General features: G+C 41.6%; 1 protein-coding gene across 4 annotated transcripts in view; it reads left to right on the forward strand.

Moving 5' to 3' along the window:
• Nucleotides 1-788: 788 nt before the first annotated feature.
• Nucleotides 789-26,568, forward strand: part of LOC101445349 (beta-1,3-galactosyltransferase 5) — a 50,544-nt gene continuing 24,764 nt past the window's right edge. The window contains exons 1-3 of one of the 4 annotated variants that reach the window (XM_071214977.1): nt 857-1,096; nt 1,635-1,676; nt 11,429-11,675. The gene's annotated coding sequence lies outside the window, so the exon portion shown is untranslated. Of the gene's footprint in view, nt 1,097-1,634; nt 1,677-11,428; nt 11,676-26,568 lie in introns of those variants that run through there. The other 3 variants (XM_071214976.1, XM_058296259.2, XM_071214975.1) reach the window with 3 other exon arrangements.

Below are 26,568 nucleotides of genomic sequence, written 5' to 3' on the forward strand. Positions count from 1 at the left end.
GAAAAGATTCCCTTGACTTGGAGGAGGGCCTGGGTCCTGGCCTGTTTTAGATGGTCAAATAATATGCCCCCAACTCAGGGAAAAAAATACTAATATATAAGCAATATGTTGATACTTATAATACACATAGCAGTTATGTCCTAGCTATAATTATTAAACATGACTATCTTAAAAGAACATTCACATGTATTATTTAATATCTTTTCCTGGCAGTGCCACGTGGGGTCCCGCTGGCACCAGCTCCTGCTCTCCTTCCTCCCGCACCCCCCCCCCCCCCCCCAGGGCTGTACTGCCTGTGCCTGCAAAGCTTTCCTATGGAACTTGGCCACTGCTTGTGGCCAGCTGTAAGACCAGGACAAGCCCCTCAACTTCTTCTGCCTCAGTTTCCTCACCTGAAAAGGGGATGGCAATAGTAGCTACTTCACGAGGTCGTCCTAGGCATTAAACACCCCACCGACCCTCCCTTCCCTTCTTAGTCCTTGACTCAAGGCTCAGCACCCAACCGTTTGCGGTGCAATTCGCCTGTCTTTTCTGAAAGAGCGCAGGGGCTGCGCTCCGCAGGCATCTGGCATATGAGAAGCGCTGGAGCCGCTGCTGTCCAGGTACAGACCAGCGTCTCTCCAAGTTCACTCTGGGACCTTCCGCAGGGAGGGCAGGACGGAGAACCAAAGAGCCGGCCTAGGGGCCATGAGCAAATTCCATCCTCGCGACTCTCCGGTGAGGGTGAGAGATGCGCTTCACAGCGGGCTCCCAGGCCGAGCATTTGCAGACGGTTCCTGCTCTTGCTCGGGTTCTCCGCGCCCGGGTCCTGCTCCTCGCGGGAGACGCGCACCGGCTGCGGCGGGGGCTCGGGGCCACCCGGGTCCCAGCGCCGCGCGCCCCCACCCCTGGCGCCGCGGCGGGTCCTCGCGGGCCTGCTCGTCACCTCTCAGGTTTCCTGTGCGCCCCGCCGCGCCGCTCCTCCCACCTCCCCAGTGCCGAGAGCGGGGCAACCTGCTGAGCGCCCCCGGGCCCCGAGGGGCGAGACCCCAGCCCGGCTGCGTGGAATGCCGCTGGGAGCTGGCTGCGGGTTCCCCGCCCGGACGCGAGCTGCTCGGTAAGGCCCCGGGGACATTTCCAGGATGGCTGGGACACTGGGCGCGCGGTGCGGGCCGGGTCCTGCAATAGCCGGGCGAGTGCGAGGTGTGGGTTCCTGCGCCGCAGTGGAGCTCCGCTGCCTTTGGCCAACCGTGGACCGCAGTCTTTTTCTTTTTAATGAGTACAGGCCACATTTCATCCAATTTGGTCTACCATTGTATTCATTTGCAAAACCTTATCGCTAATCCCAGCGAAGAAATTGTGTTGCCTGGCGGACACAGTGCACACGGAAGATTTGGGGCTTACCATCTGATAAAACGTTGCACAATAAACAGGATAGTTTAACCTAAAATCAAGACAACTCCTAAGCATCCTGTGGCAGGCTTCGATCTCCCTGTAGAGTGTGTGGGAATTGTGTGCAAGTTTGTGAAAAAGACTTCACCTTGGAATGACAGTAGAGCTTTTGACTGTGGCAGAAGAATGTCTCTTTAGACCATTTCTAATGGAGGATCTTAAGATTTTATAATCAACATTTCTTTTTTTTTTTTTTTTGCAAGAGCAGAACCAGTCATTTTATGTGGGAGTGAGTAATATCTGTAGTAAGTATCTGCATTTCAATAACTTTTTTTTCAGGCTTTTTTCGGTTTCACTTTGGGCGGGGGAGGAGGGAAGGCTAACTGCATCTCCCAGTAACAGGAACTACTTCGCCTGTAGTCATAAGAGGTTGTGAAGTTATTTTTCACTCTTCTGCCAGCAGTGTGAACAAAAACTTCTCTGTTTTGTGTAACAACCTTTTGTGAGTATTCTCACCTCTCACCTGGGTCGCTTTATTTACAATTTCTGCCCTTGCTCAATGAGATCTTGGAAGAGTAGAACTGAGTGCAGATAGAGATCTGGACAAGTGTCAGGTTCCAAGGAGTCTGGGAGTGGAGGTGGCCACTGTGTAGAGTGTGCTGTAGATGTAGGAAAGTGAGAGTTGCATCTGTGGGTGAAGGCCGTGATGAGGCTACTCATCCTTATGTGTAGTAACGTATTTCAAAGAAGTTATGTAGTCTGGTATATGCCCAATATTCTATGGAGATTCCTGTTGACAACAGGTGTATGTAATAGGCATTTTCCATTTCAGGGAGAGCACATACATGAGACTTCTTTTAAAGAGTGCCTGCGTACATAGTGAGATGTTTTCACTCTCACGTTTCTTCTCTTTTCAAGTCAGTCATCTTTTATTGCTCCTTTCTTAATGTAAATTCCGAGGTAATGAAAATGTCCTGGGTGCAGGGAGGATCTCCAGGTGCAGTCCATTCAAGTTTAGTTCCTGGAAAGTTAACCTATTTCACTAAGCCCTCTCCTCAAAAAGTTGACAAGGACAATGTCGCCTTTGGGAATGTGCTTGTAGACACAGCCACCCTTTCTTCTGTCGGATTTCTAAGCAGGTACTTTGAACAAACAAGGACTGCCTTGCATGTTGGGTTTCCTGAGGTTCTATGTACCTCTATTTAACTGGCCTCCTAGAATGGGTGAAACTCTTCATCCTGCCAGCAGGGGACAGCGGGGCTGAGGCTGTCCTTCCTGGGTCCTGCTTGACCGCAGGCACTGGACAAGTGCAGAGTCGTGCCTGCTCAGCTCAATCCGGGAAGGGTGTCGGGGGGCTCCATCTCCTCCTTTCAGGCCACGGGGTTGGCTTTGGGCTTGGAGCCCAGGTCCTGGTACCCCAGGGGAGCCCTGTAACTGCTGGTCCATTTCACTGGGCTCCTGATCAAGTATCCACTTGGTTTTCTGCCAGGACCACATCCTGCCCCTGAACCCTGGTTCCAATGGCTTTCCAAAAGCAGGCCATTATATGTTTTGTCATAACCTACAGAATTGTGCAGGACCGAGTGTAAACTATAATGTAAACTATAGGCCATGGTTAGCAGCAGCGCTGCAATATGTGCTCATCAATTGTAGCAAATGTACCGCTTGGCACTGGTGAGCCAAGCATGTGTCTGAGTACTCATCAGTGGACTGGGGTGGGATGGTGCCTGGAACTTAAAAAATATTTTGGTCATAAAATAATTGCCAAAAATGTTGCTGAAACTATTTTGAGCAGCTGCAGGTAGGCTGGAGTAAGATGACTGATGTCAGAGAAGTCGCGGTTGTTGGTTTTTTAAACCTCTGATTTTCTATAATTACCTGAAGGCATTCCTTGATGTTACTGTTTCAGTTTACAGCTCTGTCTTCTTCTATTTCTTACTGTTTCTAATTTATTTATTAGTTTCGCAGAGGTGTTTTGCTTTCCAGTGTGTCTCCTGAATGCTGCAAGTTCCTTTTTAAATCTCATTCTGTCTCCTTGTCATTTCATTCAATGTCTTGTTTTGTTGATTTCTTGCTCTCCTCAATATCTTAGAGCAGCAAATCATTTATTGTGAAAACTTTAATCTCTTTCTGGAAATACATTTTTTTCCAGACTGCCTTCTTCACTGTCTTTTGTATATTCCCTTCCCTCTTCATCTTTCCTTCTTTTCTGTAGCATTTAATCATATTTTCCTGCCCTATCTTTTTATATCAAGCATATTAAAAAGGGTAAAGTTTTGTACCTTCAAAGAATTCACGTGAGTTATCCTTGATTGCGTGTCTCTATGTGAAATCTGTTTTCTCCCCGGAGCTTCAGTTGTGTACAGGGCCAGAGGTTTTAGCTTTTCCATTGCCTGAGGATCCACAGGAGAGCACGGCACAGCGGGAACTGTGGATAATAATGATTGGTGGATTTAGTCTTTAAACTTTTCCTGTAATTTTATTAAAAGCTGCTTTCAGGGTTCACTGTGGTTTCAGATTGTTCCCACATTCCACATGTAGCTCGGAAGCATCATTTATTTCATCCCAAATTCCAATGTATTTCAAATAGACATTCAGGTTAGAGAATAATAGAGAGACCATGTATTTTATGTTCCTACAATATAGCTGGGTTGAGTTCTAACATGTTGCTATACTTGCTTCTGGTTTTAAAGATAATACAATGTTAAAGCCATCTACGAAGGCTCCTCTGCAGCTCCCCCAATCCTCCCTACCTCCTTTATTCCCTTCTCATTTATCTTGAATGTTAATTTTCTTTCCCATGCTTGGTATTTAAATCACTGCTACAAATGTCAGGATCCACATTTACTAGGTATGTTACTGTTTCAAGCTTTCTAAAATGATTTCATGCTGTCATTTCATGCTGTGGCTCTTTTTCACTTTGGGCGTTGTTGAAACTAATCTATGTTCAGACATGTAGCTCTAATTCATTCATTTTTACTGCTATATAAAATTCAGTTGTAGGATTATACCACAAGTGATTTAACTATTCTTTTGTTCATGGATATTTACATTTTTTTCATTTTTGATACAAAAATGCTAAAATAAACTTTCCTGTAAATATCTCCTTTTGCACATGTGTTTTCTTTAGAGTATATACCAAAAACAAAATAATCATTGGTTGAGTGCACATATATCTCCATTTTTCCAAAACACTGAAGAATGCTTTCCAAGTTGGTTGTACCAATTTACAAACCACTCACCATAAAACTCAGTATCTTAATTCCTGTTTCTCCACATCCTTATCAACACTTAAAGTGATTGGATTTAAATTTTTGTTGATACGATGTTTGTGAAATAGTATCTTATTGTTTTAAGATCTATTTGTCTGGTCCTAGTAAAGCTGATCACCTTTTTATATCATCTTTTTATGCCTGAATTAGTTGGGTTTCCTCTGAACTACCTATTTATATCTTTGGCTCATTTTAAATTTGGATTGTCTTTGTCTTAATGATTTGTAGAAGTTCATTTAGAAATTCTAGTAATCTTTTATTTCAGTAATATACATTGTAAATATCTTCAGTCTGTGGCTTGTATTTTTATGTCTTTACAGGTACATTTTATTGAACTACCGTTCTTAATTTAGACAGATTTACCATTTTTTTCATTTATAGTTTGTACTTTTTTTTCTCTTAAATTCTTTTCCTCTCTAGGGTTTTAAATATATTTTCATACATTTTCTTTTAACAGCCTTAAAGTTTTGCTTTTTACACCTAAGTTTTTACACGTCCTTGGATTTTTATTGGTATGTTGTGACTTAGGGCTTCAATTTTAACCTTCCATATGAATAGTCAGTAGGCACAGATCACTGCTTCTATGGTCAGTCCTTTCCTTGGTGATTTATAATTCCATTTCTGTAGATCTGTTTCAGGGTTGCCTATTCTATTTTACCGGTCTATACCTTACAAATATCTCATTGACTTAATTATATGGCCTTATAATAAGTCAACATATAGAGCAAGTTTCCCATCTTGTTTTTTTAAATAACATATTTAGCTATTTTGGGCTTTTGTTCCATATACTGCTTTTAGTGTCAGTTGTCAAGTTCAATTTTAAAATATGCACACCTATATCTGGGCTCCCTTGTTTTGTCAGTGGTGTATTTTGTCTGGTTCTGTCCCAGTACCACTTTGCCTTAATAACTATGCCTTTTAATAACTCTTATTCTGATAAAGTAAGGTTCCCTATCTTGTCCTTTTTAGCCATTTTCCCCGGCAGTTCTTTTAGCTCTGGGAAGAAATGACATCTTTATGATATTGAGTCTTTCTATCCATGCACATATTTCAGGCCCTTTGTATATTTTTTGGTTTGTTGCTTACCATATTGTTGTTATATTGTTCTTGAATGTTCTTCAATAACATGATGCCATATAAGAGTCTTGCCCATATTTTTTTAGTTTAGGTGCTTGATACCTTGCTTTAGTTTTGATCTTGTGAATGAGATTTTTTATTAACGTTTTGTTGCTATTTTTAAAATACTTTTTTACTTTGAAATAATTCTAGATTTACAGAAAAGTAGCAAAAATTGTAGAGAGAGCTCCTAAACCTTTTATCCAGATTTCCTTAATGTTAACATCTTCAATAACCATAGTTTAGCTACTGAGACCAACAAATTCACATTGGCACAATATAGAGATTGTATTTGAATTTTGCTGTTTTTTCTGCTAAGGTTTTTTTTTTTTCAGATCCATGATCCAAACTAGAATCCTATATTGTATTTAGTTGTGTTATCTCCATATTTTCTTTCAATCTCTGTAGTTTCACAGTCTTTCTTTATATTCCATGATTGTGACATTTTAGAAGAGTCTAGGACAGTTATTTTGTAGACCGTTCCTTAATTTGGATTTGTTTGATATTTTCTTGTGCGTAGATTGAGGCTATGCGTTTTTGTAAGAATACCACAGTAGTTTAATAACTGTGATAAAGTTTACTATTGGTTCTAGTAGTTTCTGTGTAGATTGTGTTGAATGTTTTGTGTGGATAATTGTATTAGAAATTTTGGTTATTTATGCCCTCCTAGCATGTGAGAGGATTTTATTTCCATAACCTCTTGAAATTAGGAAAGGCCAAGTGACTTTTTCTGGCCAAATAGATAAGATCTGAAGTGATGACCGTGGAACAATTTAATTGCTGGAGCTTGATTTTCCAGTTCTCTTTGCTCTGCTTGTGTAAGCACAGGTTGATGTGAATATGCCATAAGAGAGAAACAGCATAAAATGATAAACCAACGTATGAAGGACAGCTGCCTGAGTCAGTGATGCACTTTGCCTATGTGAAAACAAATTTTTGTAGTGTCAAATGCTAAGGTTTGGGGGTAATATAACCTAACCTATCTGGTGTTATAAAACAATCATATTAGCAGTAATGATAGTTTGGTTGCTTCAATTCCAATTCTTAAATTTCTTAATTTTTCTGGTCTTATTGCATTGCCTAAGACCTCCTGTACATTGTTGAGCAAAAGCAGTGATTTTTGCCTTGATCTTGACCTAAATGGAAATGCTTTTAAGTTTCACTATTAAGTATGATTTTGCTTTTGGTTCTTCTTTTTTTAAAAGATTTATTTATTTATTTATTTATCTCTCCCCCCACCCCGGTTGTCTGTTCTCTGTGTCTATTTGCTGTGTGTTCTTTGTTCACTTCTGTTGTTGTCAGTGGCATGGGAATCTGTGTCTCTTTTTTGTTGCATCATCTTGTTGTGTCAGCTCTCTGTGTGTGCAGCACCATTCCTGGGCAGGCTGCACTTTCTTTTGCGCTGGGTGGCTCTCCTTATGGGGCGCATTCCTTGTGCATGGGGCTCCCTTATGCAGGGGACACCCCTGCATGGCAGGGCACTCATTGCGCGCGTCAGCACTGCACGTGAGCCAGCTCCACATGGGTCAGAGAGGCCCGGGGTTTGAACTGCGGACCTCCCATGTGGTAGACGGACGCCCTAACCACTGGGCCAAGGCCGCTGATTGCTTTTGGTTCTTAATGGATACCCTTTTCCAAGGGACTTAAAGAAATTCCCTTTATTATAAATTATTGCTGAATTTTACTGATTCTTATTTTGTGCATGCATCTTTTGATAATACCATGTATTTGTTTTTCTTCTTTAATTTACTGATGTACAATGGATGAATGGATAAACAAATTTTGGCATATATATATATGAAGTCACCTGGTCAGTAAAGGACAAATATTGCATGATCTCACTGATAGGAACTAAGCACACTGAGCTGACTCACAAACGTAGAGTCTGGAAAATAGGTTACCAGGAGATAGAAAGAGGGTAGAGAGTGGTGAGCCAGCGCTCAGTTTGGCAGAATCTATAATAAGGTGGAGGAGGGTGATTCGACAGTGGAGGTGGTGATGGTGGTGCAGGGAGGTGAGTGGGATCAATGGTGTTAGAGTGGGAGTATGAGTGGGGTTTGGGGGTTTGTTGTCCATGGAGCTGAGGGGAGGGCTGGAGGAAGGAACAGGTGAACTTTGGGGAGGTTGAGGACTGTGGTTAAGTGTACAATTATGAAGTGTCATTTTGGCAACTATGACAAGGGAGGTGCAGTGTGTCAGTGGTGAGGGAATTTGTGAGGATGGGTGCACCTGGGGCATGCCTCTATGGAATATGAATGTGTTCATGTTGTCATATGTGTTATTTCAGCAGGTGGAGAGCCTCACAATATTAAAAAAAAAAAATTAAACTCCCATCATGGGAGATCCTGCTGCATTCTCAAATAGAGTGGCAAGATTCTCTAGCATACATAGGCAGTGCCTAATAAAAGAAAACAAATAAGCCAAGCCCTTGATATTAATGCTTAGGAACCTTATCCTTGTAAAATGGAAACTTAGCCTAATAATAACTATTGCATAAGAATTACCTCCTGAAAACCTCCTTGTTACTGAAATGTGGCTGCTCTCTAAACAAAGCAATAAATAAACGCACTACCTCCCCCTTAGCATGGGATATGACTCCTGGGGATGAGCCTCTCTGGCACTGAGGGAATAATACCAAATGCCAAACAGCAAATCATTTGGAAAAAGACCTTGACCAAAAGGGGGAAACATTAAATATGACAGAATTTTTATGGTTAAGAAATTTCCAAGTGAGTTGGGAGGTCATTCCAGAGGTAATGGAGGATCTCACTGACTATCACAGTAAGCAAATTATCAACTACTGGTTCTTCAAAGGTTCTAGAGACATTTGAACATTATAGACAAGGCACACAACCCCATGAGATCAGCAGCCCACTCGTGGGCCTTATCTTGGAATATATGATAACTTATTCCCCCAATGTAGCAGTTAGACTCACTTATAATTTCTTTAATATTGATTCTTTTACCCCATTTTTTGGAACCTCTGTTTAGCACTATACATAGTAATAGTCCTACATAAATACATAGTAAATATGTATCCCAAAGATTTAAATCTTCAGTCTATTCATATGTCATTTGAGCCCTGATTCTCAACAGAGTGGCAGCCAACATAATTCTCCAGTTCATTGGACTTTCCCAGGACAACTAACAAAAGGATGACAATGCCCCTCCCCCAAAACACAGAATATCTACAACTGCAAGCAAAACAGTTCCATCCATCTGCCCGCCCCATGGGATCTAAATCCCCTCTCAATCTGAAGCAGAGAGGGCATCACCATCCCAACATCCTCAAGAATGAGGAATGAACAAACATAAGGAGGGAATGAAACCTTAGACCAAAGTAGACTTATCATTATGGTGGTAATGGAAGAACTTGTAGCATTGTTATAAAGATAGTGGCTGTCAGAGCTTCTGAGGAGAGGGGAAGGGAAGAATATGTGGAACATAGGGCCTTTTTTAGGGTGTTGGAATTGTTCTGCATGATATTACATTGATGGATACTGGCTATCATACATTTTATCAAAACCTATAAAATTGTACAGTGCAATGTGTAAGCCATAATGTTAACTTTAGACCATGGTTAGTAGAAGTGCTTCAATATTTGTTCATCAATTGGAACAAATGTAGGAAACTATGTAAGATGCTACTAATAGGAGAAAATGTGAGAGGAGGAGGAGTGGGGTAGATGGAAATCCCCTTTACTTTCAAGGTAACTTTTCTATAATCTAAAATTTCTTTAAAAATGAAGTTTATTATATGAACATAAAAAGAGAGGAGAGGGAAGACAGCAGCATGGAATTCAGCCATCCCAGGCTTAAACATCATTATATGCCTAGTTATTTTTCCTCTAAGATTAACTTTAGATTTCCCATTAATTATAACATCAGGTTGTTTCATCATCAATAAAATAAGTTCCAGTGAACTGTCACTGATTTCTTGAGTAAAATGAAACCAAATGAAGAAAAAACAGTTCCTGTCTTTGTTATGCTCTTATCAAATTTGACTTTGTAGCAGCATGGTTATTCCAGAGCCAGAGAAAAATATTTGTAATTTTCTACTTTGAAATATAAGTGTGCACATATACATTATGAAAGCCCTGCAAAAAGTTACTGATGTAATGTATTGACACATTTGATGATGTTTTATTTAGAAACTTTATGTTCACGTTCAGAAGAGAAATTTTTCATAATTTTCTTTTGCTATTCTTGTCTGGAGTTAAGTATTTTTCCATTCTCTGAAACAGGTTTAACAAAAGAGGGGAATTTTTATTGCTGTTGTTATTTCAATGTTTGGTAAAGCTCACCTATAAATCTATCTGGGTGGTTGTCTTTTAGGGTAGGTGCAGGTAGACTTTTGATTACAAATTCAGTGTCTTTAATTGTTATTTATTTATTCAGGTCCTGTTTCTACTTCATTGAACTTAGTTATTGTGTGGTTTCCTACAAAATTATTTCATCTAAGTTTTGAAGTTTATTGGTATACAGATGTTCATAATATTCCTTCAGGATTTTAAAACTTCCTGTGGCTGTCGATGCGTTTCCTTTTAAATATTATTTATTTATGCTTCTTGTTAACCTTGTTAAAGCTTGATTTTAGTAGGTTTTTTAAAGAAATTATTTTGAATTTGTTGATTTTTTCTTTAGTTTTGTCTCTATTTCACTGCTATTCTCACTTATCCCCTTTTCTGCTTTATGTTTAATTTATTCTTTTTCTTTCTTCTTGAATTACATGCTTACTTAATTTTAAATCATCCTCCTAAAGTTCAATGTTTTCATTTATCCCTAAATGATTTTTTTTTAGCTGCAATCCACAGGTTTTGTTATGTTTTTTGTTCACGTTACTTGGTTTAAAATGTCTATTGTGATTTTGTCTTTAATCCATTTGAACGTTTTAAAACATTCATTTTCCACCATTGTGTTTTTATTGCTGATTTTTTTTTAAGGAGGTACCAGAGATTGAACCCAGGATCTCAATCATGGGAAGCATGTGTTCATCCACTGAGCTTCATCTGCTCCCCAATAAGAGTTTTTTTTTTTTTGTTTGTTTGCTTGGATTTTAGGAGGTAACTGGGGATTGAACCCAGGACCTTGACATGGAAAGCAGGTGCTCAACAACTTGAGCTACATCTGCTCTCCTATTGTTGACTTAAAACTCTGATAAATTGTACAGGTTGTAAGGAAAGGGTTAAGTTTAATTGTCACATAAAGGTGAAGCCAGAGCCAGCTCTGCAGTTGGAGGAGAGAGGGAAAGGGGTTCTGGCAGCTTTGGTGCCAAGAATTTGAAAAAGGTGCCACCAAAGCGATGGTGGGGCCAATGGTGAGAAGCAAGGTCAGGGCCAAGAGTGAAAGCAGCACTGAATTTGAAAAGCATGCCAGGAGGTAAAGTGGCACCGTGCCTGCCCAGCCTGTTGGAACATAGGGAATGGGGAGCAGCGACTCAGAGTGGGAACTGGGTCAATTAGATCTCCCAGATAAGCTGTAACCCCTGAAGTACCCAATCTGTGGGGATCAGGGGAGGGACCTGCATGTTACGCTTAGGTTATAAATATCATTGTTTCTTGCTGTTTGGCTGTGGCGGCCGTTTTGTCCAGGTTGCACACCCGTTCTTAAAAGATTGTTAATAAAATTCTTTTCTTCTCTATAATCAGGTGAGCTTTTGTTGTCTTACAGGAGCAGCTTTCTTTCTAACAACTTTAGGACCTCATCTGGGATCCAAAGCTTTGGAGGGGGACCCCTGGGGTGGAGAAGGGGAAGGTGTGCCCTGCTGATTGAGAGGTCTCAGATTCCATCTTTGGGGGCAGCCTTTGACAGCTGAAAGAACCTGAGACCAGACACTTGGATCTGCCGGTTGTGGATGAGAGAAGGGGAAGGGAAAACCTGCTTCTCATTGACCAGGCAACTCTGTGCACAGACCAAGGTAAGAAAAGGGACTATTAAGTATTGTCTTGGTGGTGGGGAAGTTCTGATGAGCCTGGGGTTGATTGTGTGTGCATGAGATGCTGCGTGACATACTGCGTGAAGTGAGTGCAGAATCCCAATTCGTGTTTCCCTTCTCCCATTGAGGGAAAGGGCCGGAGACAGACGAAGCAAAAAGATTTGAGAGAAAGAAACCCAGACAAGACTCAGAATGGGGAATAGGAGCAGGCAGCCATCTGGGAAAAGAGGAAAGGGGGTACCTGTTGGGTCCCCTGGGAACATTCCTCCAGATAGTCCATTAGAGAGGCTATTGAAACATTGGACCCATAATGACCAGAGTAAGGGAAAGAATAAAAAGAATATATTAAATGTTGCTGTTACATTTGGGCTGAAGAAAGCATTTTACTGCCCAATGTATTTTGGCCAAAATATGGGGCAGATGAGGATTGGCTCTGTGCCAGCCTTCTGCTTTACATTAATGAAAAGAAATGCTTTTCCAAGGAGGAGTCTGCCTATGCCATGTGCTGGTTGAAGGGAAGAGAGACCATTTTCTCTCGCCCATGAAAGCTAAGACTCCAGACCCAGAAACTGAGTCTGTAAAAGCTAAAACCTGGGAACCCCCTATTGAGCTTTTCTTCCCCCCTATGTTTCCCCTCCCCTCTTGGGGCAGGAACTGGTGGATTTGGAAGGTCCAGTGATTTGGAAGGTCCAGTGGAAACCAACCCAGCCCCCAGGGAGCCAGAGGGCCAATAGGTCCCCACTGCCCCACCGGTTTTGACTCACCAGCAGTTTAGGAAGGAATTGGAACAATGTAAGAAAGATATACAGAACTTTCCCATCTCCAAGGCCCCCAAAGAAAAGAGGGTGAGGGAATATATCCCCATTGAGCCTCTTTACCCCTTGAGAGAAGTATCCGTTAGGTCAGGAGAGATAGGTTATGTAAATGCCCCACTGACAAGTACAGGAGTTAGAGACTTTAAAAAGAAGATGGAGTCAGTAATGCAAGATCCAGTGGGGCTAGCTGAGCAAGCAGATCAATTCCTGGGCCAGAGTCTATATACATGGTCTGAACTTACATGCATAATGAGTATCCTCTTTATGGGAGAAGAAAGGGGAATGGTGAGGAGCATGGCTATGAAGGAGTGGGAAAGGCAGCACCCACCTGGACAAGGGGTAATGGCAGCAAAGCAGAAGTTTCCTAATGTAGACCCTAACTGGGATACTAATGATCAGGACGAGAGAGCACAAATGAAGGATCTTAGAGAACTCGTTATACAGGGGATAAAATTGACCATGCCTAAATCCCAAAATTTAAATAAGGCCTTTGAGGTAAATCACAAAAAAGACGAGACTCCCTCTGCTTACCTGCAAAAGTTGAGGGACCAGGTGAAGAAATATTCAGGAATGGACCCTGATGACCCTGTGGCCCAGGGAATGCTAAAGGTCAGTTATATAAAGAGGTGTTGGCCTGACATTCAGAAAAAGATCCAGAAAATAGATGGATGGATGGATAAAGCACTGGAAGAATTATTGAGAGAGTTTCAGAAAGTGTTTGTGAGAAGGGAGGGGGAAAGGCAGAAGTGGAAAGCCAAAGTCTTGATGAGCACAGTTGACCACATGGTCCAGGAAAGGTTAGAGGTGAGGCAGGGAGAAGGCAGGCAGAGATGAGAAAGGGGAGCAAGCTGGGTTAGGTTGGATAAAGGGGCTAAGAGAGTGCAGGACTCTGCAGGGTCTTTTCACTGTGGGAAACCTGGTCATTTCAAGAGGGATTACCCAAATTTAAAGAAAGAAGATCAAGTCATACCCCTGATGAATTTTGAGGACTAAGGGGGTCAGAGGCTCCTAATATCAAGAGCCCACCAGGGGCCTCTAGTAAATCTAAACGTGGGCCTGTATCAAGAGGAAATTACATTTTTGGTGGACACTGGAGCAGCTTGATTTTCTGTGAGCCACCTCCTGGCAGGAACCAAACTCTCTGGCAGTTCCCTCACAGTCTCAGGGATAAAAGGGAAGGGATTTAAAGTTCCCATTCTTGAGCCTAATGATATTCCTTGGGAGGATAACCAAATTCCGAGCCTTCTGTTGTGCATTCCAAAAGCTGGGAGTAATTTGTTGGGAAGGGACCTGATAATACCCATGCAGCTGGATTTGGAAGTGAGGGATGGACAGATAGAAGTGTTTTTTGCCTTACTTCCTGAAGTGGATGAAAAGGGCATCAAGGAGGAAGTATGGGTGAAGGAATGGAACGGGGGTTTGCAGGCTTCCGCTGTTAAGATCAAATTGAGGAAGAAAGGGGAAGTTGTTTGTCAGAAATAATATCCCATTTCCCTAAAAGGGAGACGGAGACTTCAACTCATCATTGAGGGTCTTATTTGAGATGGACTCTTAGAAACCTGTATGTCCCCCTTTAATTCTCCTATTTTACCCATCCAAAAATTGTACAGTTATTGGAAGATGGTGCACACCTAAGGGCCATCAACCAAATTATCCGGATTCAGCACCCTGTAGTCCCTAACCCTTACACCCTCATCAATAAGATCCCCATCATCATGAATAGTTTAGTGTAGTAGATCTGAATGATGCCTTTTGGGCTTGCCTCTTGACCCAGAGAGTAGAGATTTGTCCGTATTTGAATGGGTGCATCCCTTCCCTGGAAAGAGGCAGCAGTACAGATGGACTGTCCTACCCCAGGCTTTCACGGAATCCCCCAACCTGTTCGGCAAGAACTAGAGAAAGTATTGGAGAAATTTTCAATTCCATCTGAAATATTCCTTTTGCAATATGTAGATGATCTGCCAGTATCAGGTGAAGAAAGGCAGGTGGTGGCCCAAACCACAAAGAGCCTATTGAACTTTTTGGGATATCAAGGGTTAAGAGTATCAAAGAATAAATTACAATTTGTAGAAAGGGAAGTCAAGTACCTGGGCCATTTTATCAGTGAGGGAAAGAGGAGGATAAATCCAGAGAGAATTCAGGCCATAACTGAATTACCTTTTCCCCACAAAAAGAGAACTAAGGAAATTCTTGGGATTGATAGGGTATTGTAGACTGTGGATAGACTCTTATGCATTCCAAACTAAGGGGTTATATCAAAAACTGTTGGAGGAAGAGCCTGACAAATTAAAATGGAAAGAATGGGAAATAGAGGCCTTAGAGGGGTTCAAACGGGCACTGGTGCAGGCCCCTGTTCTAGCCCTCCCTTCCCTTGAGAAACCATTCCACCTGTTTGTTACAGTAGATAAAAGGACAGCCTTAGGGGTTCTAACCAAATCTGGGAAGGTCAAAGGGCATCTGTAGGCTTCCTTTCCAAAATCCTGGATCCTGTCTCCAGGGGATGGCCGGGCTGCATTCAAGCTGTGGTGGCAACTCCTCTCCTGGTATAAGAGGGCAGGAATTTGACTTTTGGAGGAGCCTTGGTCATTAGCATTCCTCATCAGGTCAGAACTATTTTGTCTCAGAAAGTGGGAAGATGACTGACTGACTCCCGAATTCTGAAGTATAAGGCTATCCTAATGGAAAAAAATGACTTGTTATTGACAACAGATATAGCCTAAACCTGGCCTCCTTCCTTTGGAAGGAATCTGACCAAATGGAGGCTCTCGAGCTTGATCGTTTAGACCTGACTGAGTATCAGACCTGAGTCCAGTCTGACCTAGGAGACCTTCCCCTGCACTCAGGGGAAAAAATTATTCATAGATGGGTCCTCTAGGGTCCTAGAAGAAAGGAGGCACAGTGGCTATGCAATTATAGATGGACTAACTTGTGAGGTGAAAGAAGCTGGTCAATTGCCCAAAGACTGGTTAGCTCAAACTTGTGAGTTGTATGCATTAATTCAAGCCCTCAAATTATTAGAGGAAGAGGATGATACAGTCTACACTAATTCTAAGTATGCCTTTGGGGTAGTCTACATCTTTGGAAAAGTTTGAGAAGAGAGGGGATTGATTAACAGCAAAGGAAAAAGGCTAGTTCACAGGGAATTAATAAAACAAGTATTGGCCAATCTAGTCTTACCCAGGGAAATATCAGTGGTGCATGTAAATGGACACCAGAAAGGCCATATGTTTGAAGCAAAGGGCAATAGGTTAGCAGATGAAGAGGCTGGGGAAGCCTCCCTTAGGCCTCCTTTGAAGTTGATGATACTGATACCCTCCATTCCCAAAGGCTTTGGGGTTCCCACATTTCTCTGAAAAGGAGGTAAAAGAGTTGGAACAGTTAGGAGTGACCCTAGATGTTCAAGGAAGGTGGCTCCTCTTGGATGGGAGGCAAATGTTGAATAAGCAAGTGATGAGAGAGGTATTAGCAGTCTTACACCAAGGGAGTCATTGAGGGGTACAGGCCATGCGTGATCTGGTTTTTAAGTATTTTTGGATGCATGGGCCTTTAAACTGTAGCTAAACAAATAAGTGAACTATGTATAATTTGCCAAAGCTCAATAAGAAAGTCTTAAGGAAGCAAGAACAAGGGGAACGGGAGCTGAGCCTCAGGCCATTCCAGAGCATTCAGGTTGATTACACTAAAATGCCCCCATTTAGTGTAATCTGCTAAAGTATGTTCTGATTTTTGTAGATCATCTGACAGGATGGATGAGGCATATCCTCTGGCCTCAGCTACAGCATCACCAACTTCTAAAGTTATCCTTGAACAAATCATTCCTTATTATGGGTTAGTGGAAAATATAGACTCAGACAATGGTAGCCTCTTTACCTCCAGTATACTCCAGAATAGTATGCAAAGCCTGGGTGTCACATGGAACTTCCATACTCCTTGACACCTGCCATCTTCAGTGAGAGTGGAGAAAATGAATTAGACTTTAAAGAAGAATCTTTCTAAATTGGTCTTAGAAACAAAGTTACCCTGGATTAAGTGTTTACCCATAGCCCTACTGAGGATTAGAACTACCCCTAGGAAAGAACTAGGAATCTTTCTTTTTGAAAATGCTTTTTGGCTTGCCTTTTCCTAAGAGGACTGGAGACCTGCCTTCTCTACAGCCAAAGGATCTCTTCCTTAAGAATTATATACTGGCTTTATCCTCTACTTTATCATCCCTCAGGCATTGTGGTTTGCTGGCCCAGACCCTGCCTCTCTAATTCACTGTGCATCAACACCAACCCAGCAGTTGGGTCCTAATCAAGTCATGGAAGAAGTCCAAACTTCAGCCAACCTGGAAAGGACCCTACCAAGTTTTGTTGACAATTGAGAGTAGTCCAGACAGCAGAAAAAGGCTGAACCCACTATTCTCATGTAAAGGGACCTGTACCCGAACCGGATGATGAGTACCCAACAACACCGTCTCAGTCCTGGGAAATAACTCCAACCTCAGATCCCTTAAGGATCTCTCTGAGAAGGCAAGAGTTGGGAGGGCACATCAGAAAGGGGGAGTGACTGCTCAGACTATCAGTGAACTTTGCAGGAAGATACCCCTCCACGTAGAGGGAAGGCTGTTACCTGTATCCACCTTTTCTAGTGCCTCAAGAGACTAGCAGATGAAGGATTTAAAGTTTCTGAAAATGAGAATAATTATACTAAGTATGATGTTTCAGATTCAGGTTGTGACAAGCCCCGTTAAATTGATAGTAAATATAACCGAAGGCCTAGACTCTCAGGCTGTGCAGTTTGACATCTGCCAAGTGATAAGGTGTGGGGATTTAGGACATCAGCAGCAGCTGAGTGGGTGAAATAAATATCTATGCTGGGAGTCACCTAGAGGTTATCTCAACCTCCCCCCATCTCGATTGGAGCTTTGTGTAGTGGACTACCGAGTACAAGGGGGGGACTGCTGGGAACGGAGGAGGCCATACTCACTTGAAACTGTCAGAGGACAAGACAGCCTTTGTTAAAGGTAATACCCCACCAGACTGCAAAAACCTCCATTGTAACCCACTAGTAATAACCATTAGAAAGGCAGACAGATTCAGCAATAACAACCGTTATCCTTCCCCTGACAGAGTCTATGGGATGGGGGTGGACGTTATAGGTAAAGATCCTCTGGGGAGGTTCCGTATTCGAGTCCTTCCTCCCCCTGTGGATATGACGTCAACAACGTTCCCTGCAGCTAACCCTTCAGAGGTATCAAGGGAAAACCCACCCAAGGCCAGTTCCCCGTGCGGAAGGATCCCAAAGCAGTCAGGATACTTAAGGCAGAGGATTTAAAGCAGACCACAGAAATAGAGACAGGATGTGGAGATGCAAATGCCTGGGGAGAATGGGTCAAATATACAGTTCAGAGTCTGAGCAAAAGCAATTGTTACCCTTATATAACAGGCCAGCCCACTGCTCATGTCATGCCCTTTCTGTTAGGTATGGAAGATCATGAAAGGGAGTGTAAGTGCGTGGTGCTCCTCTTCCAGAATGCGGCTCCTGGTGAAAATTGTAGTACATTGTCCTCTCTCTTCTGTCCTGTCAAAAAGGGAAACATTAAATCCGTAATGGCTTCCTGCCTTCCAGGAAGTCCCTCTGCCTGTATCTCTAGTGGGGAAAAGGGCTCCAGGACCTTGGGACCATGGCCTTGTGTACATGAGTATGGAACATGAGAGAGGGTAGTACTGGCAAGTTCTCCAGTTTGGCCGTACCCTGGGCAGACCTCTGGTGGTACTGCAGAAAGGGCGTCCTCCAACCAGTGTTACCTGAGAAGTGGGGAAGAACCTGTACTCTCATTTGATTGGCCATCTCATTTATGCTGGCATTTGAAAAAGAGGAAGAAACACTAAACCAGGGAAAGAGAAAGAAAAGAAGTTTTACTGGTTCCTTTGATGACCGAATATATCTAGATAGTATAGGAGTTCCCCGGGGAGCCCCAAATGAATTTAAAGCTAGAAGTCAGGGAGCTGCAGGATTTGAGTCATTCTTGTTCTGGTGGGTCACCGTTAACAAAAATGTGGATTGGATTAACTATATATATTATAATCAACAAGGATTTATTAATTACACTAGGGATGCATAAGGAAATAGCAGAACAGTTAGATGCTACTAACTGAATGGCTTGGGAAAATAGGACAGCCCTAGGCATGATGCTGGCAGGAAAAGGAGGCGTCTGTGTTATGATTGGGAGTAGTTGCTGTACATTCATCCCCCCAGACTGTGGCCCCAGATGGGGCTATCACCAAAGCCTTGCAAGGCTTACCAGCCTTATTTGAAGAGTTAGCAGAAAATTCTGGCATGAGTGGCACAACCCACTCATGGATGGTTAGAGAGCTGGTTTGGAAAATGGACTGTCTGTCCTGACCTTCCTCATCATCTTGGCTGGGGTACTCAACAGCAGTTGGATGTTGCATCATCCCATGTGTCCGAGGGTTAGATCAGAAACTCACTGAAATGGCCCTAACCAAACAGAGGCCCATACGGTACAAGCAAAACCACTTGTTCCCCCTTCGAGAGGGAGCTCTCTATGAAGTGTGAGGAGGCTCTTAGCAGATTTGAGGAACTAAATTGTGAAAACTAAAAGAGTCTAAAAGAAAGAGGGGGGATTTGTGGGAAAGGGTTAAGTTTAATTTTCACATAAAGGTGAAGCCAGGGCCGGCTCTGCAGTTGGAGGAGGGAGGGAAAGGGGTTCTGGCAACTTTGGCGCCAAGAATTTGAAAAGTAGCTCCAAAGTGAGGGCAGGGCCAAAGCGAGGGGGGCCAATGGTGAGAAGCAAGAGCTTGGCTAATGGTGAAAGTGGCGCCGAATTTAAAAGCATTGCCAAGCCTGCCCAGCCCGCTGGAATGTAGAGAATGGGGGAGCGGCAATTCAGAGCCAGAACCGGGTAAATGAGATCTCTCAGATAGGCTGTAACTCCTGAAGTACCCAATCAGTGGGGAGCAGAGGAGGCACCTGTGTGTTAGGTTTAGGTTATAAATATCATTGTTTCTTGTTGTTTGGTGCACCGGCCATTTTTCCCAGGTTACATGCTGGTTCTTGCTAGATTGTTAATAAAATTCTTTTCTCCTCCACAATCAGGTAAGCCTTTGTTCTCTTACAGGTGCAGCTTTCTTTCTAACACATGTGAATGTATTATTTCTTAGATGCAGGGTGCTCTCCATATTTTTCTTCCCTGCCCCCCCCACCGTTGTCTGCTCTCTGTGTCCATTCACTGTGTGTTCTTCTGTGTCTGCTTCTATTCTTGTCAGTGGCACAGGGGATCTGTGTCTCTTTTTGTTGCGTCATCTTGCTGCATCGGCTCTCTGTGTGTGCGGCGCTACTCCTGGGCAGGCTGTGCTTTTTTGGCAAGGGGCCGCTCTCCTTGCAGGGCGCACTTCTTGTGCATGGGTCTCCCCTACGCGGGGGATACCCCTCTGTGGCAGGGCACTCCTTGTGCGCATCAGCACTGCATGTGGGCCAGCTCACCACACGGGTCATGAGGCCCTGGGTTTGAACCCTGGGCCTCCCATATGTTAGGTGGATGCTCTATCAGTTGAGCCAAATCTGCTTCCCTCCATATTTATTATTTGACGTTTATTTTCTGCTGAAATCATTATTCTTTTAAAAAAATTTTATAGGAGCTATTGGGGTTCCCATGGACCTCATACATAGGAACAAGTGCTCAACTATTGAGCTACACCTGCTCCTCAATGAGAGTTGTTTTTTTGGTTTATTTGTTTGTTTTAGGAGGTACAGGGGACTGAACCTGGGACCTTGTACAGGGGAAGCAGGTGCTCAACTACTTGAGCTACATCCACTCCCCTCAAATCATTGTTCTCACCAAGTTTTTATCTGCTTGAGTTTTTTCAAAAATTTATTGAAGTATATCACTCCCACGTAAACATAAATAAACAATAAGTATATAGTAGCAGTTGTGAACTTACGAAACAAACATACATAGCTTCATACAGGACTCTCATAACTCACCTTACCACCAATGCCTTGCATTGTTGTTAAACATTTTAAACTAATGATTAAAGAGCATCATCAGTATATTACTACTAACCAAAGTATTTTCCCCAACCCACTCTATTATTATTATATTTATATCATTTGTATATGAACATAAACAATAAGTGTCTGCTTGAGCTTTACATTTTTGAAAGGAGTATGTAAAAATATAATTTCTCCTTCTAGTGTTGTCAAATTTTTGTTATATGTTTTGAGCCTATGTTGCTAGATACTAGCAAGTTTATCGTGTATCTGTATTATATTATAATATGGTGAGATGCTGTATCATACTGATGCTTTTATATATATATTTTTTGTAAATTATTTTTATTCCCTCCCCTCCCCCAGATGGCTCCCTAGTCTGTCGGCTCTTGTCTGTTTGTCTTCTTTAGGAGGCACCGGGAACCAAACCCGAATGGGGGGTGAGTGCCCTGCTCCCTGCTGGTTGCATCATCTGGTTATTGCATCGTCTGCTCATTGTAGCAGTTTGCAGTGTCTGCTGATGGCAGTATCTGCTGTTTGCTACTGTTTTTTTTTATTTGAATTCTCTTTTATCTTACACCAACATCTCTGCACGAGGGTTTTTTTTTTTTTCCTTTTCCCTATAGTATGTGCATATATGTCTTTTCCCAACTCACCTTGTACATTTACTTTGGGTGTGTCATTTGTAAGCTGAATAAAGCTGGATTTTTTCCCAAACCAGTAATTTCTGTTTCTAAATAAGTGAGCTTAATCCATTTATAAGAAGTATGACTTCTGAGGTATTTGGGCTTCCTTCCATTATTTCATTGTGTGTTTTCTCTTTAACAACTTTACTCTTTAGTTCTCTTTACTTTGTTTGTCTCCTGTTAGATTGATAAAGTTTTCTTTATTCCCATTTTTTCTCCTTTTGCTGGTTTACAAGCTATAGAATAGATTTACTTAAAATTTTTTAAAAATTATTATCTTTTATTTTAAGGATCCATGGATCACACAAAGTGTTACATTAAAAAATATAAGAGGTTCCCATATACCCCACTCCCCACACCCCCCACTCCTCCCACATCAACAACTTCTTTCATTAGTGTGGTATATTCACTGCATTTGATGAGTACATTTTGGAGCATTGCTACACAGCATGGATTATAGCCTATGTTGCAGTTTACACTCTCTTCCAGTCCATTCAGTGGGTTATGGCAGGATATATAGTGTTCTGCAATATCCTTCAGGACAACTCCAAGTCCCCAAAATGCCCTAATAGCACACCCCTTTTTCCCTCCCCCTGCCTTTAGCAACTCCTGTGGCCACTGTTTCCACATCAATGATATAATTTCTTCCACTGCTAGAAGAGATTGTTCAGTGGTTAAAATGTGTTACTTTCTTTTAGTAATTGTTCTTAACGTTGAGTTATATATTTTAGATATATTTGATTTACATATTTTCACCATATATAATCTGAAAGCTTTTCAGTATATCTATTATTTTTGCTATTAAGACAAGGGAAGACATTAACACATTTTTTAATCATTGAACAATCTCTTCTTTATTTTGTTACTTTGCCTAGTGTTTGGTTTTAAAATTTTAAACATGCAAAATTCATTATTTTTATGGACCTTAATTAATTAAATTAATAACATATTCCATCAATTTCTATGTGCATTATTGTGTCCTATAGCCCTTGATATATGCCCGGTTTTACATATCTTCTTGTTGAAGTGCATTTACTGATAATACTTTTAGTTGAGTACATGGTTGATAAACTTTCTTACTATTTGTGTGTCTAAAAATGGCTTAATTATAGCTTGACTTTTGCATCTTAGTTTGGGTATAAAATTTTCAATTGACAGTTATTTCATTATTGCATTGTGAAGATGTCACTCCATTGACTTCTGCCTTGATGTTCATGAGAAATTGCTCAGTCTTTTGAAGATAGTTTGTCTTTATCTCTGATAGCTTTTAAGATTCTCCTAATGCTTGTGAGGACTTAATCCAAACCTGTGTCATGCCTGTGTGCCCACCAAATTAAACACTGGAAATAAAATTTGTTTTGGTGAAAACAAAAAAAAGATTCTCCTAATGCTTGATGAAATATTATGATGTGTGAAAGTGGGCTGGTGGGTTTATCTTTGTAAACCACACTGGGTACCCAGGAATTCTGGGAAATTCTCAGCTGATCTTTCTTTCCATTTTTTTTCTCTGCTCTCTTTCCATTCTTCTTTTCAGAAACTCTTATCAGAATGAATTGACTCTCAACCTCTCCTTTGTCTTGCTGAAAAAGCCTTGCGGTTGTTGGACATAATTATCTTGGAAGGAAGATGATGGTTTTCCTTTCAGCCTGGGCCTGCCTTCTCCCTGAGAGGGAGAATGGAAATGTGGAGGTTTTAAGTCACTTTTTTGCTCTAAAGAATCATTTCCCTCTGGTTTCTTACCACCTTGGTTCATTTTTCTCCAACTTGAGAAAGGAGATTGTGAGAATTTTATAAATTTCAGTTGTTCACCTTTTCCTGTTTTCACCTCCCCTTTAGAAGCTACATGTAAAATTCTGGGACCGTTAATGCTTTTCCTGTACCACTATAAGGAGTATGTCAGAGTTGTGTCTCTTTGGTTGAGTGCTGTTTGAATACTTTTGGCCTATTTTATTTCATTTGGGTGTGGACAAAATGGAGAAATAGATGCCTCATTGTCTTTGTATTATTTGGACACTAATAGTTATAAAATCAACCCATCAGTAGTTAGTGAGAGGGGGAGTTCAGTGTCTCAGTTTTGTTTGAAGTCAGGCACACATAAATTTCACCTGTAAAGTTTATAATTCAATGTACCCTTAATTCTTTATATTTTACATTTTTTATTTTTTGGTATGTAACTCCACTTTTTATTTATTAAGATTTTAAAATGCATAAAAAGTTACGATAGGTTGTATATATGGTAACAGAATTTTAAAAAAATTAAAATCCTTGGAAATGCACTACACAAACAGTGAACTCTAAGTGAAATCATGGAATATAGTTAATATGAAATTATAAAAATGTGCTGTCATCAATTGTAACAAATGTTCCACACCAATACAAGTTGTTAATAATAGGGTGGTATGTGGGTATTCTGTATTTTATGCATTATTGTTCTGTAAACTCAAAACTTAGGTAATGATAAATCAATGGTTAAGAGCATACAATATATACATATATAATTTGTAACAAGTGAAACAAAAAGGTAAGGGGACAGAGGGTATAGGACCATGTGTATGCTATTGAAGTTAAGCTGGTATGAAACCACACATGATTGTTATCTAAAAAGCATGCTAATATTTTTACAATATACTTTTTAACTTTTTTTCAAAAGATATTTTGATAACATAAATATTACATAAAAAATTTAGGGCATTTTCATATGCCCAACTCCCAACCCCTTCCACATTTTCCCACATTAACAGCATCCTTCATTAATGTGGTACGTTTGATGAATACATATTGGAGCATTGCCACTAAGCATGGATTATAGTTTACATTGTAGTTTACACTCTCTCCCACACAATTTTGTAGATTATAGCAAGTGCAATGGCCTGTGTTTGTTGCTGTAATGTCATTCAGGACAATTCCCAAGTTCCAAAAATGTGCCCATATTTCAACTGCTTTTCCTCCTCCCTGTCCTCAGAACTTCCAGTGGCCAGTACCTCCACATCAATGATAAAAGTTCTTCCGTTGCTAGAATCACAGTAAGTCTGTACTTTAATACTAGTAGGTCCACTCTAGTCCACTGTTCATTCCTCAATCCTGAGGATTCTGGGATGGTGATGCCCACTCCATCTCTAATTGAGAGGATCTTAGAGCCCATGGGGCAGATGGATGGGACTCTTTTGCTTGCAGTTGCAGACTCTGTCTGTTCATTGGGATGGCCATTGTCCATCATCATCTCCTTGTTAGCTGTCCTGGGTGAGTCAATGAACTGGAGAGTAAGTTTTGTAAGTGTTGCAACAGTGTTGAGATTTAGGGCCCAGCTGGCACATGGACAGCCCAAAGAGTTAAGTCTCTTGGACATATGCCTATCAACTCTAGCACTAACTATAGGTTCAAATAGAAGGGGCAGAAGAGCCATGTGTAGGGAAGCCACAATGGAGTCCAACTCTGTCACACTGGGGAGCATAAATTCCCAAGGAGGACCCACTGGCAAGGGGCCCAACTCCTGAGCTGCTTGCCCTGCCTGTAGTGTCTGGATGTCTCCAGAACCCTCAGGTGCCCCTCTGTTTGAGATAATATTTACTTTGGCAGTCAATGAGTTCCTGCCCAGACATGCATAAGCGTAACCTCTGATATGACCTCCTGACTCACTTTGAAGTCACGGAGCTATATAAACTCATTTGTCTTTACCCTTTCCCCCTTTTGGTCAAGGTCTTTTTCCAGATGCATTGCTGGTTGGTCCTTGGTAGTAATTCCTTGGTGCCATGGAGGCTTATCTCCAGGATTCATGTCCCACGCTGGGGCTGGGGGGAAGGCAATGCATTTATATGCTGAGTTTTGGCTTCGAGAGAGGCCACATTTGCACAACAAGGAGGCTCTCCGGAGATAACAAGTTAAGCACCCTATAATACTATGCTATATTTCAATTTCAAAAGTAAAAGTTCCTAATTACAGTCATCACAGTCAAGAACCCATCAATTGTTCATCCTCCTTCAATAGTCACTCTCCCTGTACTCAGGGAATTCTTGCTGTCCCATTAGAGAATGTGGCAGAGCTCTCCAGGATGGGAAGTCAATGTTTCTTTGGTTATTGTGTGGATGTCCACCCACCTTGACAATGCCCCATGAACACTTGAACACATTCATATGACTTACAGGTATGACCCCAGTGAACCTCCTCCCATGCATCCCCCATCTCTGATACCCAGCACCAATGATCCTACCCTGCCACAGTCGTACCCATCTGTGATTAAAAACTTCTTCAAAATTGAAGTGAACAAAATGACCAAACACAACTAATAGGAAAATGATATAATAATGATGGTTTTTAAAATGATGAATAAAATATGAAAAATTTTTAAAAAGTTTGAAATGATATAAAAATAAAAATTATAAAATTAAAAATTTTTTTTAACATTATGTCTCTCATCACTGTAAGATCTGTTGTCTTGTATGTGCAGTGACATTTGCTTCTATTTATTTATGCAATGTCTGTTTTTTCATTTTGTCTTCAAAATGTAAGCTTTAGGTGACAGGAAAGTCACATACAGAATATAGGTGATCCCCATATACCCAACATCCTCTCCCTTTCCCCTTTTCCCCTATTAATTACATTTTACCGGTGGGTGGTGCATTTGTTACAAATTGATGTACAAATATTGAAACATTGCTGCTAACCATGGTCAATGATTTACATTGTAGTTTACATTTTGGGCTGTACACTTTTATAAATTTTGATGAAATTTGATGTGGTCTGTATCCATCCTTGCAGGATCATGTAGAACAATTCCATCACCCCAAAAATGTTCTGTGTTCCATCTATTCTATTTCTCCCTCTCCCCTTGGGTCCCATGGTAACCACCAAGAAGAACTCATTGAAGGGCCAGATTCAGTTACTTGCAACAGTATTGAGGGCTTAACATACTAGCTTGTCCTCCCCTATTAAGTACTTCCTATGCTCTCAAGAGACTTCTGCCCCTCTATTTGAAAACATAGCAGGACTCCACAGGATGGAAGTCCAACACTTTCCTGCTCATTTTGTGAGTCTCTATCCCCTGGCACAACACACTATGACAATGCTACACACTTCCTAGAAGGCTGATGTGCCCTGTGTGCCCAACCTTAAACCAGTAACCCTCTCCTGCCATTTTTACAAAAGAACATTTCCAGCATTGTAGTTTCAACCGCATACCTGAAATCCCCAGAGTTCACCTGCTCCCTCTCCTGACCCTCGCTCCAGTACCATGGACAGTCTAACGCCCCCTCCCCAGCCTATTCCCCCCACCACACACACACAGACCAGCACAACCCAGCCCAATAGCATCACTGCACCACTGTTATGCCCATCCACTCCCCAACTATACTTTCTACCTTATCACAGATTATGGGTATTGAC

This window comes from Dasypus novemcinctus, chromosome 4 (genome assembly GCF_030445035.2).
Source record: "Dasypus novemcinctus isolate mDasNov1 chromosome 4, mDasNov1.1.hap2, whole genome shotgun sequence".
In the NCBI taxonomy this organism is placed as follows: Eukaryota; Metazoa; Chordata; class Mammalia; order Cingulata; family Dasypodidae; genus Dasypus; species Dasypus novemcinctus.